Source organism: Mustela nigripes, chromosome 2, assembly GCF_022355385.1.
Source record: "Mustela nigripes isolate SB6536 chromosome 2, MUSNIG.SB6536, whole genome shotgun sequence".
NCBI lineage: Eukaryota > Metazoa > Chordata > Mammalia > Carnivora > Mustelidae > Mustela > Mustela nigripes.
The window spans coordinates 137,771,130-137,788,510 of NC_081558.1; the positions used below are offsets into that span (position 1 = coordinate 137,771,130).

The window sequence follows — 17,381 nt, forward strand, 5'->3', positions numbered from 1 at the left end:
CAGAATTCAAAAAGGACTGTGAAACCTTTAACATTACTCCCCAAGTCCACAGAGTTTGGGGACTCTTTGAAGCTGGTGGTGCAATGGAGCAAAACTTTCTGCTCCAGGAGCAGCATCTTCCAAACTAAATTGATTAAGCCTCACCCCATGCACTCGCTTTCTGTGCTGCTAAAGTGAGATCCTGTCCTTCTCCCACCATATTTCCGAAGATACTGCTCAGTGTGATCTTCCCAAATAACACCCAATAGAGTTACATCCTCTATAGCAATTTTAATGACTGAGCATTAAGAGCTAGAGTCTAAAGTGTGCCCAGGAGCTCCTGAAGTCTGCTCTGTGTGCCTGCTTTGGGAACACGGCAGGGATTTGAAGTCTTAAGTAGCTAGGCAACGCCATGCATCTGGAATGAGAAGCAGGCCCTAAAATGTTCACAGCGTGTTGCAGCTGAATGTTTTCTCTTTTCTCCAGAAGATAAACTAGAGTAGTTTTGATTTGTTTTTTTGTTTGGGTTTGGTGTTTTCTGAGTTTAAAAAATCCATAACGACAACACGATGGGGAGGGAAGACATGTTGAACAAGCAATTCCACAAATATATATCTTAAGCAAGAGCCATTTTCTCACAGGCCACTAACCTTTTGCAAAGCTTTACTCTGCCTGGAGATGAGCCTGTGAAAATCCTTAAAGTGGAGTGATGTGGATAGAGGCAGGGGGCAATAAACCTTATATCAGTTCTTAATTTAGACCCAGAAACTGTGCCTGCACCAGTCCAGAAAAGCAGAAAATTCTTACTCTCTCCTTTTTTTTAATCTCCCAAGTTCTCTTTTTTTCACCAAACCAGGAAGAGCCATAACTTATCCAAAATGAATCATAGGAAATACAGTCCTCAACATTTATTTTTAAATAACCCATATAGTCATATTAGGAGGAGTCATAAATAGCATATATAAATCTAAAGATCCAGGCATTAAAAAAATATATATATATGTGTAGCCTTCCCTGCTTAATTCCAAGGAAACCTTGAGAACTATTTATTTTTGAAGATCAGCATTATTTGGGTGGCAACCTTTGAAGGTTTTCCTTTCCTGGTTAAAGACAATGACTCATCTTGCTCTGACTAAGGCAAACCCAAAGCAGGCTTGCTGATTCTCCAAGAGGTAGAGTCAGGGACACTTGTTAGCAAACACTTTTCCTTTTCAGAAGCTGTTTAGTTTGGAGCATGGTTTCTATCAAGTGCCTACTAAAGAAACTGCAGTATCTTTCCTGAAATTTTCCTTTGCAAGAAGCTATTTCCAAGAACACATCTGATCCCAGGTAACGGGTTCTCATTTCTGTAAGGCTGCTGTCCTCCTGTATTTGCATTTTCACTGATTTCCACAGCCATGCTTGCCCTTCTACGAGGAGAACAGGAGCTGAGGCTCTGATGTGACCCCTGGTAGCGAGAGCAGGTCCACACAGTTGTGGCGCAGAGCTCCGCAGCTCCAAAACACATGTGAGCACACAGAACTCTCCTCAATTTTTCAGTCTCAGGATCAGTGGGTTTATGGGGATGATGCTGACATAAAAAATGAAATGAAACATCTGAGTCTAACAGCTGCGCAGAATTTGGACTCATGTAAACTGGTCTGACATCACACGTTCTGCATGTGAGTTCCATGAGTATTCTCCATATGGTGCTAATACAATAACATGCCTACAAAGTCCCTGTGGTTTATGGCGTGATGAGCTCCAGAGCGGAGGAAATGAAGCCAGGAAGCCTACGCTATTTGCTGAATGGAGTTGGCTTTGGGTAATGTCTCATTCTCCCTGCGCTTCTCAAGTTCACTAGGGATAAGAAGACATGCTGGGCAGAAAACCAGCAATAAGCCTGATGTTGGGGATTTGGGTCCCTTCTCTGGAAGGGTAGGAGAGAATGTTTGGGTTTTTGTTTTTGTTTTGCCTTGTTTCATTTAAAAAAAAAAATGGGTTTAGGATTCTAAAGGAATTGTTGAAGCCAGCTTACTCCATCTTGATAGTCCAGAAAAGGCAGGTAGAAAGAAACTGTACATAATGGCTCAATACAAAACCCTGGCAAGATACAGCAACCCTTTGCTGGAAAGCTGGAGTTCTGCCCAAGGCAGTGGTAGCATTGATCAGATTGGTGAAAGCCCACACTGACCCATAGCCATAAACAAAAACCTTCATGTGCTCTCTTCTGCTAAAGATAGTCATTCTGTGTCACCCTGATGGACTACACACAGAACCTAGAAAAAATTCTGTACTTATTTTAATTTTTTTTTTTAAGACAAAGTCACTTGTTTATCTGTCAGCTAAATAACCCATAGAGGAAGACTTCGGGAAAATATTTAGCAACAGCTCGGCTTTCCCTGTTTGCTCAGCCTAATGCCCATTTTATTCCCTCACCATCCGTTGCTAGAATCAGAGGATGTGCACTGTAAGTATAGCATTATAAAAAAAGCTGTCTGATTTTCAAGGTCAGCAAAGTTATGGAGTACAGCACCTGTTTGCACGAGAGAATAGTAAATGGGGATCAGAAGTTGGGGTCCCTCATATTTTAGAGCAGTTGGTTCTGTGTGATAGTGCCCCCAGCTCTGTTAGATGCTACAAATATCCAGGCAGAAAGAGATCTACCAAAGGATTTCAATGGTCCAAGAAAGGGAAGAGAGAACAAAGAAAGTAAGGGTAGGAGAAATTTCAGATCGGGAGAGTAATGAACAGTTTTCAAGGGCTATAAAGCATGTCAAAATACAAAAATATCAGTCCTACTGAGCTACTTTTTCCCTCCAGTGAAGCATAACTTAAATTTTATTAAAATAGGGGCAGCTGGGTGGCTCAGTGGGTTAAAGCCTCTGCCTTCTGCTCAGGTCATGATCTCGGGGTCCTGGGATCGAGCCCCGCATTGGGCTCTCTGCTCAGCAGGGACCCTGCTTCCTCCTCTCTCTCTGCCTGCCTCTCTGCCTACTTGTGATCTCTGGCTTTCAAATAAATAAAATCTTTTTTAAAAATTTTATTAAAAGAAACTGCCAGCAGAACAGAATTACCTTAATAAGTAACCACTTGATAAACAATCTAACTAAAATTTATTCACTCTGTAAAATTGGAAACACTTGTGATTTTAATTGATGCATAAGCCAAATATAAGTTAAAAGGTAAATTCAATGATGGAGTCATTCCATAGTGCATTGTAAAGCTAGTTTAAAAATTCTCCTCTCAGATTGTCTGGCTGGCTCAGTTGGTGGAGCACGCAACTCTTGATCTCGGAGTCGTGAGTTTGAGCTCCATGTTGGGTGTAGACATTACTTAAAAATAAAATCCTTAAAAAAAAAAAATCCTCCTTTATTTTGACCATCTATGCCATCACCTACTCTTCTCCATCACAATGGGCAATATAGAGATGATTGTCAAAGAAAGCAAATCGGTTTATGAGGAATTCTAGTCTAATCTACCAGAGCCCAAGGTGGTGGCTTAGATGCGCCCCCCTGCTGCTGAGCCCAGAGCCTTTTTCGAGTTCCATCCAGGTTCTAGAACCTTCTTAATTGCCTCATCTGGAACGAAGCAAACTTTCCAGCGTTAATGAACTGTGTGGCCGCATCTGCTTCTGTCAGGCACGCTACAGCAGTGCTGCGTGCTGTTAGGTTACCACATACTAATTATCTTTCAGGTTTTCTGCACATTCTTTTCCAAACAAGGAAGTCCTGCTAACTTGTCAACAGGGCACTCCTTTCTAAAAATGAAGTGACCTTCTTTTCGCCTGAGAATGCCCACAGTGACTTTCTCAGAGGCCTAGGAAGAGAGGCAAGATTGTACCATTCGCTGCCTTTTTAATTTAAAAGAGAAAAAAAATCTCCGTAAATGAATATGTAGCTTCGTTGGGGATTATAGTGCTTCAAACTTGTCTGATTTGAACCAGAGAACAAGAAATGTCACCATTCTCAGCTGGGAGGGAAGAAAACACCGTGCAGGTGGATGGTGTGGAATTTAAGCAGACTTGAGAAAGAACTAATCCACGTTTGGAATTCTCCACTGGAGATTTGTTTTGACAGTTCTCTAGTAATTTCCTGTTTGGTTTGCCCACTTGAGGTTAATGCTTGAAGCAGCATGCAATTGCTGAAAAAGCCTGAGTTTGAGATCAAGGGTCCTCGTTCTGTCACTTTTAGCTAGGCTAATCACTTCCTTCTCTAACTTCAGGTTCTGTATCTGATAATGGGGGTAAAGGTACCTGACCCAGTGAGTAACTATAAGAAGTAAAATGATAATGAATACAAAAGTACCTTATATGGCTGCCTACTAGTTACTAGCCGCATGATTTTATGCAAATCAATTAAGCTCTATACCTCAGTTTCTTTATCTGTAAAATGGGGATGGTAATACTACTCCCTCCACCTTTGGGTTACAGTGAGGATTACATAAATTAATACATGTAAATGCTTAGAATAGCACTTAGCATACGGTATGCTACTACATATTTAGCTGTAAATGTTTTCTGTTATTTCTATACATCAGATGGCATATATACCTTATTTATTTTTCAGGTCCTCTCCATTTCATATTAATTTAAATACCCCAGAACCCATATTTAAACTTCAACTATTACTGAGTATTTTGGGCAAAGCACTGAAGTGCTGTATATAAATATAAACTAAGGGGATGATTAGCTATTTTGCAAAAAGAAATAGCAAGACAGTGCTTCAATTCAAGAATTCACTTGGACAAAATGCAAAAGTTATGTAATACATCCCTCAAAAAGTGTTTTAAGTATCTTTTATTCTAATGTTAATCCATGATCATTGTAGAAAATTTTTTAAAATACTGATAAATGGTAACAATGATATTAATAACAGCAATAACAACATAAAATTGAAATTACTTACCCATATTGCCACCACCAAGAGATAGCTGTGTCTCAAATTTTAGTGTGTGTGTGTGTGTGTTGGGGCACACTAAATTGGAATCATACTGCTTTTTAAAATTTAATGCATCATAAACGTCATTCCACATTACCAAATATTTTTCTCTCCCTTATTTTTTTCGAAAATTTTTTTAAAGATCTTATTTATTTATTTGACAGACAGAGATCACAAGTAGGCAGAGAGGCAGGCAGAGAGAGAGGGAGGAAGCAGGCTCCCTGCTGAGCAGAGAGCCCAATGTGGGGCTCGATCCTAGGACCCTGAGATCATGACCTGAGCTGAAGGCAGAGGCTCTAATGCACTGAGCCACCCAGGCGCCCCTTTTTTCAAAATTTTCATTCTGAAATAATTTTGGCCTTAAAGAAGAGCTGCAAAAACGAGTACAGAGATACTAGGATAGTATGCAAATATATTGAGTTTCTACTTAAACATTTGCCTTCTCTTTTTAGCATACATTGGTGGATCATGCCTACAATTATTACTGTGGTCTTGTATTGGGGATTTTCATGCCCTCTACATTTATTAATTAGTATTCTTCTCACAGGAAAAGCTATCCTTTCTCTCCCATTTATTTACTCAATCATTTATTTTTATCTATGTGGACTCATGGACATTTATTTTGCCCTTTTTGTTATAACCTAATATTGTACTATTGCTTTTTATTTTGTCACTCAAATTTTTCCAGCTTTGATTATCAGCAGTGCCTTCAGATTCTCGTGCACTATATATATATATATATATATATATATATATATATATATATATATATTTTTTTTTTTTTTTAAAGCATTTCCTTACATTCAGACATCATGTAAAACGCTTATGTTTATTTCCACTGTTCCGTCCCTGGAATAAAACAATTCTGCAAGGATCTGTGATTCTGTTTATTTGGAGGATGTATTTAGAAACCAATAGCATTGGGAGTTAGGCATTCCCCTTGTCACTGTCTCTATCCCCTTCAGTGGCTGGAGCTAGGACGCGTGTCCATGTGTGTCTGTGTCTGTGTGTGTAGATAACTAACTCATACAAACATACTTATCTATACTTCTGTACCAATTTATCTGTATATACTTAATTTTTTTTAACTTAACCTTTAAAACATGTGTCGGTATGGGTATCCCTGAGGCTAACTGAGCATTATGGGAGTCATTCTAGGCTTCTCTGTCTTCCTGGGTGTCATTTCTTCCTACAACAGTGACAAACCCGGCTGTCACCATCCACAGTGGATTTAGTTTCTGGTTTAATCCATGTATACAAAATAAGTAGGTCAGAAAACAGCTGAAGTGCAGTGTTCATATTTGCCGCTTAAGCTTTATATCAAATCAAAACGATGTTTTCCCAAGTTACTTAGGTCAGCTCCTTTCTTCCCCAGCCCTTCGGTGTGCTTATGGGATTAATTTGTAGTAAATTCAATGTATCTGTCACAATCTGCATTCCATCTTTTCTCCCACATCCTGGTAGGGTTTTTCTCTTTTTTTTCCACACATAGTGAAAAAATTCACTTTTTGTGGTGTACAGTTCTATCAATTTTGAAAAATGCTTAGAGCGGTATGGGGAGCCACAGCCCTGTACCCAACAACTGCCTCACCCCAACATTCCCCTGGTACTCCTTTAAGGACCACCCAGTCCCCAGCTCCTGACCTGTCAACTGCTCTTCTGCTTTCCTCTTTATTATTTTGCCTTTTTCACGGTGTCTTGTGACTAGAAGCAAACAATTGCGGGTCAGGCTTCTTTCACTTTGCAAAACGCGGGTAAGACTCACGCGTGGTATTTTGTGAGTCAGTCATCCGTTCTCTTTTACTGCTGGTCGCCTTCGATTATAGGATTGTGCCACAGTTTGTGGTACATCTAGGTTGTTTCCAGTGTTTCCAGTGGTTGTGAACTTACTTGTAGCTTTCCGGTTGAACATGCTTGCTCCCCCGCCCCCCCACCAATATCTCAGAGCGGGATTCCTGGATCCTATGGTAGGTACGCATTTAACTTTACACAAACTGGACAAACTGTTGCCCAAAGTAGCTGTACCATTTTGCATGTTTCACCATTTTGTGACTGCACCGGCATGTGTGAGAGTTCCGGTTGGTCCACAGACCCACAGGCACCTGGCATTGCCAGGTTTTGTCATTTCCAGTATTCAAATCGGCATAGGTGTCTCTTACTGTGGTTTTAGTTTATATTTCCCTAATGGTGAATGATGCTGAGCCTTTTTTCTTATGCCTCTTTTGTGTCTGAATATGTTTTCTGGTAAATATCTGTTCAGATCTTTTGCCTGCTTTTAAGAATTGGGTTTTCTCAGTGTTGAATTTTAGTTCTTTGTATATTCAGGATACAAGTCCTTTGTCAGTTGTGATTTAAAAATATTTTCTCCCCATTTGTGGCTTGTCTTTTCATTCTTGTAATTAAAAATAACAAGATTTACAGAGAAAAAAAAATGTTTTTTAAAGATTTTATTTATTTATTTAACAGACAGAGATCACAAGTAGACAGAGAGGCAGACAGAGAGAGGAGGAAGCAGGCTCCCCGCTGAGCAGAGAGCCCGACATGGGGCTCGATCCCAGGACCCTGGGATCATGACCTGAGCTGAAAGCAGAGGCTTTAACTCACTGAGCCACCCAGGCACCCCCCCAAAAAATGTTTTTTAAAGTAAGCTCTTCGCCCACTGTGGGCCTTGAACTTACAACCCTGAGATCAAGAGTCTCATGCTCTACTGACTGAGCCAATTGCCCCTCCCCCCATTTTTTATTTTAATACAGTCCAATTTATCACTTTTTTTCTTTCATGGACTGTGATTTTGTTGTCATATCTAAAAGCTCTGCCTAACTCAGGTTTTCTCAATGGTGGACATTTTGGACTTGAAAATTCTTTGTTGGGGATGAGGGCTGTCCTGTGCACTGTAGGACGTTTAGCAGCACCCCTGGCCTCTACCCACTAAATGCCTATTGCTTCCCCCTCCCCTACTTCTACCCATATTCATGACAATCAAAATGTTCCAGATGTTCCCTGGGGTATCAAGATGACTTTGTTCTGAATCCCTGGTCTAACCCAAGGTCATGCATGTCATTTTCTTCTATGTTTTCTTTGAGAAGTTTTATGATTTTGTGTTTAACATTTTAGGTCTATGATCCATTTTGAGTTAATTTTCATATGAGATGTGAAATACAGCCTGAGGTTTGATATCTATAGAAAAGTCTGCTGATAATTTGATTGGAATGTCAATGAATCTATAAAATAAACTGGGGGGACTTCACATTGTAATAATACTGAATCTTCTAATCCATTAACATAGTTTATTTCTTCATTTATTTTGGGTCTTCTTAGGTTTGTTTTTGTTTTTTTTTCCTTTAGTGTTTTGTTCTTTGCAGTTTCCCAAATCTTTATCCTTCCTTTCTTTTTAAATTTGTTTTTTAGAATAATATCTAAGTCAGGTGTTTTTGGTGCTCTTGTAAGTAGAACTGTTATTTTACCTTTGCATTTCAATTGTTCTGTGCTGGTATATAGAAATATCTTTGATTTGTATGCATTGATTTTGTATCCTGAGACTTTATTAGACTTATTAGTACTAGGAGCTTCTGTCTAGATTTCTTTAGGAATGTCTACATAGACAATTTTGTCATCTGTGAAGAGAGATGACCTGTCTTTTATTTCCATGTCTTGTCTTATTATAATGGCTAGGGTTTGCAGTATTATGTTAAGTAAGAATAATGAAAGAGGATAGATATTTTTGCTTTCTCCCCCATCTTAGGGGGAGAGCATTCAGTCTTTTCCTGTTAAGGAAAATTAATAATCAGTAATTATGAGATGATAATTATAATATTATCATATATAATATATATTATAGATAATAATATAATTTAAAAATTATAAATATTTTCTTATATAAAAATAATTATAATTATGGGTAATTATGAGAAACCTATAGCTAACATCATAGCTATAGGTTAGCTATAGGTTTCTCGTAGATTTCTTTTGTTAGATTAAGGAAGTTTTTGTTACTAGCTTACTGAGAGAGAGTTTTAATCATGAATGAGGGTAGAATTTTGTTAAATGCTTATTCTGCATCTATTTTCTTCTTTAGCCTGTTAATCTAGTGACTTACCTGAATTGATTTTCAGATGTTGAACCAGTCTTACACTCCTGAGACCAATGCCACTTGACCATGATTATCTTTTTCATATGCTGCATTAAATTTGCTAGTATTTTGGTAAGGAGTTTAAAGAGATTTTCATCTATGTTAATGAGGGATATTGTTCTATAGTTTTCTTCTTTCATGATAACCATGTCTGGCTTTGGTATTAGGGAACACCAATATCATAAAATGAGTTGGGAAGGTTTCCTCTTCTTCTATTTTCTGAAGAACATTGTGCTGAATTCATAAAGTTTGGTGGAATTCAATGGTAAAAACTTTTGGGGACTAGAGACTTCTTTATGGCAAGTTTTTTAAAATACAAATTAAATTTCTTTAATAGATATAGGACTATCAGTTTACTTCTTCTTGAGTGAGCTTTAGTAATTTGTTTCTTTCAAGGAATCCTTTTCAGCAGTCAAATTTCTGGGCACAGAGTTGTTAATAATATACCCTTCTAATCTTGTTAGTATTTGTGGGGTCTGTAATGATATCCCTTCTTTTGTCCCCAACACTGGTAATGTCTATCTTTTCTCTTTTTGGTCTTGGTAAATCTGGCTAGAGGCTTATCAATTTTATCAGTCTTGTCAAAGAAGCAGCTTTTGGTTTTATTACTATTTCTCTATTGTTTTCTGTTTTAATTTCATTGATTTCTGCTTTAACTGTTATTATTTTCTTTCCTTAGCTTATGGGTAACTAAAGCATACTTTGCACTTCTTTTCTTCTTTTTCTAGTTTCTAAAGGCAGAATCTTAGATAATTGATTTAGAACCCTTTTTCTCTTCTAAGCATTTAATGCCTACATTTCTCTCTAAGCACTCCTTTCAGTGAACAGCACACATTTTGACATGTTGTATTTTTAATTTCTTCAGTCAAAAATTTTTTTAATTCCTCTGAGACTTTCTCTTTGGTCCATAGATTATTGGGGGGGTGCTTAATTTCTGATATATGGGGATTTTCTAAATATCTTTCTGTTATTGATTTCTAGTTTAATTACACTGTGGCCTGAGAACATACTTTGAATGATATATAGTCTTTTGTTTTATTTCACAGAATATAGTACATATTGGTGAACTTCCCATGGGCACTTGAAAAAAAAAAAGTATGTCCCACTACTGTTGGGTGGAATGTTTTACTTATCAATTTGGTCTAGTTGTTGATAGCATCATTCAGAGCTTCTATTTCCATAATAATTATGTCTGCTTCTTTTATTAATTACTGAGAGATAATTGTATATTCCTCCTTTTAGTTGTGTATCTTCTGCCTCATGTCTGTTGAAGCTCTGCTGTTAGTTGCATTCATAATTGGTTGGTTATATTTTCTTAGAAAACTAAACCCTTTATCATTATGTATTATACCTCTTTATCCGTAAAATAATATCTCTTGTTTTGAAGTTCGCTTTGATAGCATAGCTACTCCAGCTTTTTTAAAATTAGTATTTGCATGGCGTATTATTCTTTATCCTTTTACTTCTAACCAATCTGTCTCTACAATTAAGGTGAGCTCACTTGTTCCATCCGTCCTTTGTTTCCTTTTTTCTTTTTTTCCTGTGATTTCTTGTGCTCATTGAGAATTTCTTTATTATTCCATTTTATATTTCCTATTGACTTATTATTCATTCCTCTTTTAAAAATATTCTCAGTAGTTTCTCTAGGGTTTATAATACACATCTTTAATTAATCGAAGTCTGCCTTCAAATATTTTACTTATTCCTATGTTTTATGAGGACCTAGCAACAGTGTATTCCCAATTCCTCCCTTCCATCTTTCTGCTATTGTTTTCGTATCTTTCACTTTTACATGTGCTATAAATACAGAATACGTGGCACTATCATTGTTTTCCACAGTGAAAAGTTATCCTTTAGAAAAATCATAAATAAGAAAAGAAATGAATTTTATTTTTCCTTTATTTATTTACTTACAAGGTCTTCATTTCTCTGTATAGATCCAAGTTACAGTCTGATATATTCTTTCTGCATGAAGAACTTCTTTTAACATTTCTTTTTTCTTTTAAGATTTTATTTATTTATTTGACAGAAAGAGACACAGTGAGAGAGGGAAAACAAGCAGTGGGTGTGGGAGAGAGAGAAACAGGCTTCCTGACAAGCAGGGAGCCTGATGTGGGTTCCATCCCAGGACCCTGGGATCATGACCTGAGCCGAAGGCAGACACTTAATGACTGCGCCACCCACACACCCCTCTTTTAACATTTCTTATAGAGTGGGTCATCTGGTAAGAAAATCCCTCAGTTTTTATTAGTCTGAACCAGTCTTTTACTTCTTTTTCCTTCTGAAAGAGATTTTTGCTGGGTGTAGGATTCTGGGTTGGCAGGTTTTTGTTTGTTTTTCTTTCAGCACTTTAAAGATGTTACTTCATGTCTTCTGGCTTACATTATTTCTGAGAAGACTGTTGCAACTCTTCTCTTTGTTCCATAGTATGCAATTTCTCTTTTCTCTGGCTGCCCTAGTGTTTTCTCTTTGTCATTGGTTTGCAGCTGGTTTGGAATATGATGATGTTCTTAGGAGTGTGGTGTGTGTGAGATCATCCCTACTTTGTGTTCTCTGAGCTTCTCGGGTTTAACATTAAATTTAGATAAGTCTTGGTCATTATTTCTTCCACTATTTGTGTCCCTCTCTTTGTCCTCTACTTCTAAGATTTTAATTATGCATATGTTAGAATGTTTAAGAATGTCCTGAGATTCTTGGCTGTTATATTCTGTTTTTCCCCCTCACTCATTTTTCCATTGTGTTTCCATTTTGGTCATTTATAATGAGTTCACTGTTTCTGCCTCTTTTGTCTGAGTCTATTGATGAAATTCTCCAAGGCATTCTTTATTCTTGTGGCTTTCATTTCCAGAATTGTGATTTAATTCCTTTTTTTTAGCTGTTGTCTCTCCATTGATATTAACCATCTGATTTTACATATTGTCCACCTTTTTTTATTAGGGCCATTAACATATTAATCATATCTACTTAGAATTTCCTGTCATTTCCAACATCTGTATCATATCTATATCTGGTTCTGATGATGACTCTCTCTTGGAATCTATTTTCTCTGTCTTTTTATATGCCGTGTAATCTTCTGTTGAAAGCCAGTCATCTTGTATAGGCTAATAGAGACTGGAGTAAATAGTTTTTGGCCTTAATACAGACACAACTATCCTCCTGCTAGACCTTTAATGTAGTGGCATAAATTAATCTAGGTTTGGGTTACTATGTTTATCCTCAAGGCTTGAAATTCTTACAGGGATACCTTGTGTTTTGGGTGGATGGAAGTGAATTTACCAGAGCACTAGCTGTTTGATTCTGAATTTTAGGTCTTCTTGCATTGTACCTAAGAGAGTATCTTTATGTTCTCGTGTTTCTCTCCCCTCCTTCTCTCCTTTGTATTCTGTTATTTGTTATTCAAATCTTGTTAGCTTGACAGTGGGAGAGAGGTAGTGTGGGAGTTTATTCTCCATGTTTTGAATAAGCCTGTCTTAGGTATGTACCTTATCTCTGGATTAGGGAAGGGTTTTGTCTCTCAGTTCTCTTGTCCCTACCCCCAATGTATTGTAGACCCAGTGTATAATAATTCTGTCCCTCCCTGATTTTTTCCCTTTTGGTGCAGTGAGTTTTCACCTGTGCCCTAGGGAAGTCATGCTTTGTGTGCCTTCCCTTTACCGAGTAAGGCTTTCCCACCCGCAGGGGTGTCTGGGTAGCTCAGTGGGTTAAGCCTCTGCCTTCAGCTCCGGTCATGATCCCAGGATCCTGGCATGGAGCCCCGCATTGGGCTCGCAACTCTGTGGAAAGCCTGCTTCTCCCTTTCCCTCTGCTTGCTGCTCTGTCTGCTTGTGCTCTTTCTGTATCTCTCTGTCAAATAAGTAAATTAAAAAATTTTTTTTAAAGATTTTATTTATTCATTTGACAGAGAGAGATCACAAGTAGGCAGAGAGGCAGGCAGAGAGAGAGGAGGAAGCAGGCTCCCTGCTGAGCAGAGAGCCCCACGCAAGGCTCCATCCCAGGACCCTGAGATCATGACCGGAGCTGAAGGTAGAGGCTTAACCCACGGAGCCACCCAGGCACCCAGTAAATAAAATCTTTTAAAAAAAGGAGGAGGGGAGGGCTTTTCCCCCTCTACTGGAGATAGGAGAAATAGATCCAACTGGAGTTTCCTACTCCTCCCACAAAACTGCTCTCTCCTAGGTCCGCAACATGATGGGCCACCTAAGGCCATCTTTCCAGTCTTTTCCGTGAATACTTGTTGGGGTTGTGGAAGGAGCCTGAATGACGCGCAGACTCCCCAAACTCTGTGGTCCCCAGGGATTTCATACTTGCCTGTCATCCATATTCAGTCTTCAACAACTTAACGGCTATTTTAGTTCAACTCTTCTTATTGGTGTCCAGTGGTACCCACACCTGGTGAGTACTTCGCGTTCTCTTTTTCTCTGCAGACATTACCTCTTCTTAAGTTTGGGACCTGTTGCTTGCTCCGTGACCTCAGCTCTCTGTTAGTCTGTACAAAATTTGACGTTAATCAGGCTACTTTCCTTGTAAGGATGAGAGGGACGTTCCTTTTAGCCCTCTACATCACAAAGCAAAGCCCTTCCCTTTCATTTTAATGGTCAAACTGTATTATGTTAAATGAATGTGTGATATATCTTATTTAACCAATTTCAATCCCATATTATTTTACCGTTAGGCAATTTTCCATTTTTTCTGTTACAAACAAGGTTGCATGATTCTTATAGGTAAATCTACCTTTGATTATCTCCTTTCTCAGTTTACAACCTCATTAAAAAGAACAGGCAGGCTTACCGGGACCAGTTAAGAAAAGCACAGGTAGGATATAATGAATGTCCCAAATAGCATTCTCAGGTGCAATCACAAGGAGGAATCATAACGGAATAATAAGGGTACCTCACATCCGTGTGCAGAATAGCAATACCTCCGCCCCTAGTAAAACTTTTGGTCTTAACAATAATTCCCCATTTTCCATATTAGGAAAATGAGAACTAGAGGACTTCTACCCATTAACTCAGAGCCACACGGCTTTTAAGTGAGGGAGCTAGGACTTGACTCTCAGGGCAAGTCTTCATAAAGGAGAAGGTGGGCCTGAGCTGAACCTTGAAGGATGGATAGCTTGATGTCAGGCAAAGACAGAAGATGTTTTCTGGAGAGGCAGCGCGTCTCTTGAGACACCCATATAGAGTAGTGTATGTATGTCTATGCAACCCACAGACGCACATGTTGACACTGAAAAAGGCTTGGATGAATGACTTCTGTCACAGATGTGCTTCTCATGCTCATTTTAGAATAAAGGATAGCCATATCAGATTATCCAGGTGATTAGCACAATGGGTCTGATTTGAAAGTAGGAAGCCTGGGCTCCGCTCTTGCCTGGAGCTCACTGATTTAGCCCACGGGCTCCGCCCAGCCCAGGAACCCAGCCAACCTCTCCTTCACCCAATGGAGAAGTGTTCAGTGTTTGGGTGGGAAGGAAGATGTGTTCCAGCTGTCCTAAACAACAAAGACAAGCAGAAGATGGGGTCATTTTCCTTTTCTTCAATGAAGTAAACCTGACCTTCTGGTAGGAGAGTCTGTCTTGCATCAGAAATGGTTTAACCAAATCACAACAGGAAACTGCTCTGGTTCCGGCGCCCAGCTTGCTCCAGGTCCTAACAGGCAACCGGGGCACCCCATCCCTACTTCCTGCATCCCTGGGTCTCGCAGGTAGCTAACCCAAGGACTCCTGGCAAAGAAAGGGTGCTGGACTTCGCCTTTGGGATTTCTGTTCTCTCGGAAGGGCCTGAAGAAGAGTGGCTATTCGCCAAAGGAGAAAGAGCCACTAATCCAATCATCAGGAACCCTGTCTCTAAATGTAGTTAATTTCTATTTAATTGGCCAATAACTACATTTAAAATAAACACCAGTTGGTAATCAAAAACAGGAGGATAAAGGATGAGCAATTGTGTAAACAGGGTAGAATTACCAGACCAAAACAAAGTTGGGGGAAAGTGAGAGACAGGCTGCCCCAGAGAAAACACGCTCACTCGGGAGAAGAGGGATTGCCGGCAAGCAGCTGGGCCTCGTGGAGCTCATAAAGATTTCTATCAGCTCTTCCCTGTGTTTGCTAGCCATCAATAAAACTAATCACCAACTGGCCTTTAATTACAAAGTATTTATTCCTTTGTTAAATAAAAATTAAAAGCACATGTAAAGAGCGATTTTAAAACTGTCAAACAGAGTACAACTTTGGCACAGCCTGCTACAGGCTCAGCGACAGAGCCGCAGCAGGGACAGCTGGACAGGCTTCCAGAAACCCTTGGGCTCCCAGGGCACTTGCTGAGCCCTGGAGCTACTGGCCTAGGGCCTTGAGGCAACTGGGGGTGCTCCCCTGGGGTAAGAATGTGGAATCCACTGGGCTGGGGCGAGGCTCGTCGTACTGCCAACCCATCCCGTCTTTGTAATCCCTGCCTTTCTGCACCACCCAGGATGTGCCAATGTGTCTTGTAAAGACTCATCCCTTGGCCTGGGCGGCCTTCCACGCTGGTAGAGTGTGGCGCGGTGGGGGGTGCTGGGCGGTGTGGTGGGGTGGGGCTGGTGGGGAGGAGATGAGGAAGGGGGAAAGGGAAGCCGAGAGAAGAGATCCCCCAGGCTGTAAGCAAGCTTCAAAATGGGCTTTCCTTTTAGGCAGACATTTTCTAATTAAACTTTAAACCCAAACCCTTGTCCTATCCCCTCCAAAACGCAGGCGATGCGTCTCCCTCCTAGTTCCCAGGAAATTATGTCTTCTTTATCCTTCATTAGAAACTGGAAGGAATCTCCTTTGAAGATAAAATTCAGCTCGCTGCTGCTGAATTTTTCTATGATTCATTTGGACCCCGTGCATATTCATCAGAGGAACAAAAAAGCCCTGTGAGAATCAGTTAAGAAGAAGGAAGGGCCAGGAGCCTTAGGATAAGTAGCACTTCTCATCAGACCTGCTGCCGGGGGATGTTAAAGTGCTTTTTAAAATGAGGACTAATAAGGCCACTCAGCATTTACTGCTTTCTAAGAGCCTTGGCTAAATTAATTATAGCACACAATAACCCTGTAAGGTAAAAAAAAAAAAAAAAAAAAAACAAAAACCTAGTATTTTGAAAGCAACTCCTGGTCCACAAAGAGGGAGGGAACATCCCCCAGAACCAAGATTAAAACTCCACTCCCTTCCTGTCATCAAAGGCCAGCTTGTTTGTCTCTGGGTAGGGCCTTGGGAGAGCCGGGCACTCTGGGGGGAAGTGGCCTCAGCCGCAGGAATGGGGGCCGATTACTGCACAACTGGGGAGATGGGAATGCAGGCTAGGCGTGGGGGCTGTTGAAGTTTTGTTTACTAATTACATATTCTGGGCGTAAGTGGTCAGGCACAGCAGGGCCTCCTGCTCAGGGACGCAGACCCCAGGCAAGGCCTACCCAGGAGGGGCCGGCTTTACCCTGGGCCACCCACACACTGGCACGGGCTGCACACACGGAGGCCAGCTCCCATTCTGCATTAGCTACAGCCGGGATTCCGAGTCACATCTGCAGGGCCAGAATGAAAGCCTGTAATTCCCACAGAAGCCTGTTCTCGGAGTCTGAGCCGCAGATAACTGTTTGTTTTCTATTTCTTTTCAAGGTGATTACACAGCATTTGGTCGTGGAGAAAGCCATGGCTATCAGGAAAGGAAGAGGCTGGGTGAAATATTTGAAAACTCTGCAGGGGAGGCCTGTGAGTCACTGGGGAGAAGCCCCCATCTGAGGACCTGTCTGAGAAGAACCCAACGGGATCCCAGGCTTCCTAGAAGGCAGTTTAATTCTGAAAATAAAGGAGCACTTCACCTCCCGTGTGCTGGGTGGGGAATTGTAAAACAAGACACAGTCAAAGCAGTCGTGACCGCCAAACCAAAGTCAGCCCCAAGCTAGGCGGGTGCCCCCAGGAGCCTGCAGGTGGGGGCCAGACATCAGTGGCCGCTACACAGTCTCCCCCAGGAAGGCTTGTTCCATTCCGCTGAAGATGGCCCAATGTTTTATTGACAACAAACTGGGGAATTGAGCTGGTTGGTAAACAAGTTTGGAGTGCTATTTTTTTTCTTGCTGTGTTTATGTTTTATACATGGAATAGTTTTAAATATTTTTTAATTCAAAACACTCCTGAAATTCTGCAACTTGAGGGAACAACTACAAAAGTTTCATAGCAACATTTAGACACTTTAAAGACTTTATTTCAGGGACTTTAAGGGTGATAAATGGAAGAAGGGACAACTTTTATTAACTATAACATTTTAGCAGCGGAATCCGGAGATCAAAACCAGGAGCAGGCATTCCAAATTCATATTGGGAAGTGTCTATAAAAACATTCTTCTGTC

The 17,381-nt window shown here is 40.2% G+C and overlaps 1 long non-coding RNA gene across 1 annotated transcript in view; it reads left to right on the top strand.

Moving 5' to 3' along the window:
* Window positions 1–17,030, top strand: part of LOC132010123 (uncharacterized) — a 76,487-nt gene extending 59,457 nt beyond the window's left edge. The window contains exon 5 of the long non-coding RNA XR_009402167.1: window positions 16,652–17,030. This is a non-coding gene — a long non-coding RNA (uncharacterized LOC132010123). The remainder of the gene's footprint in view (window positions 1–16,651) is intronic.
* The last annotated feature ends 351 nt before the right edge of the window (window positions 17,031–17,381 follow it).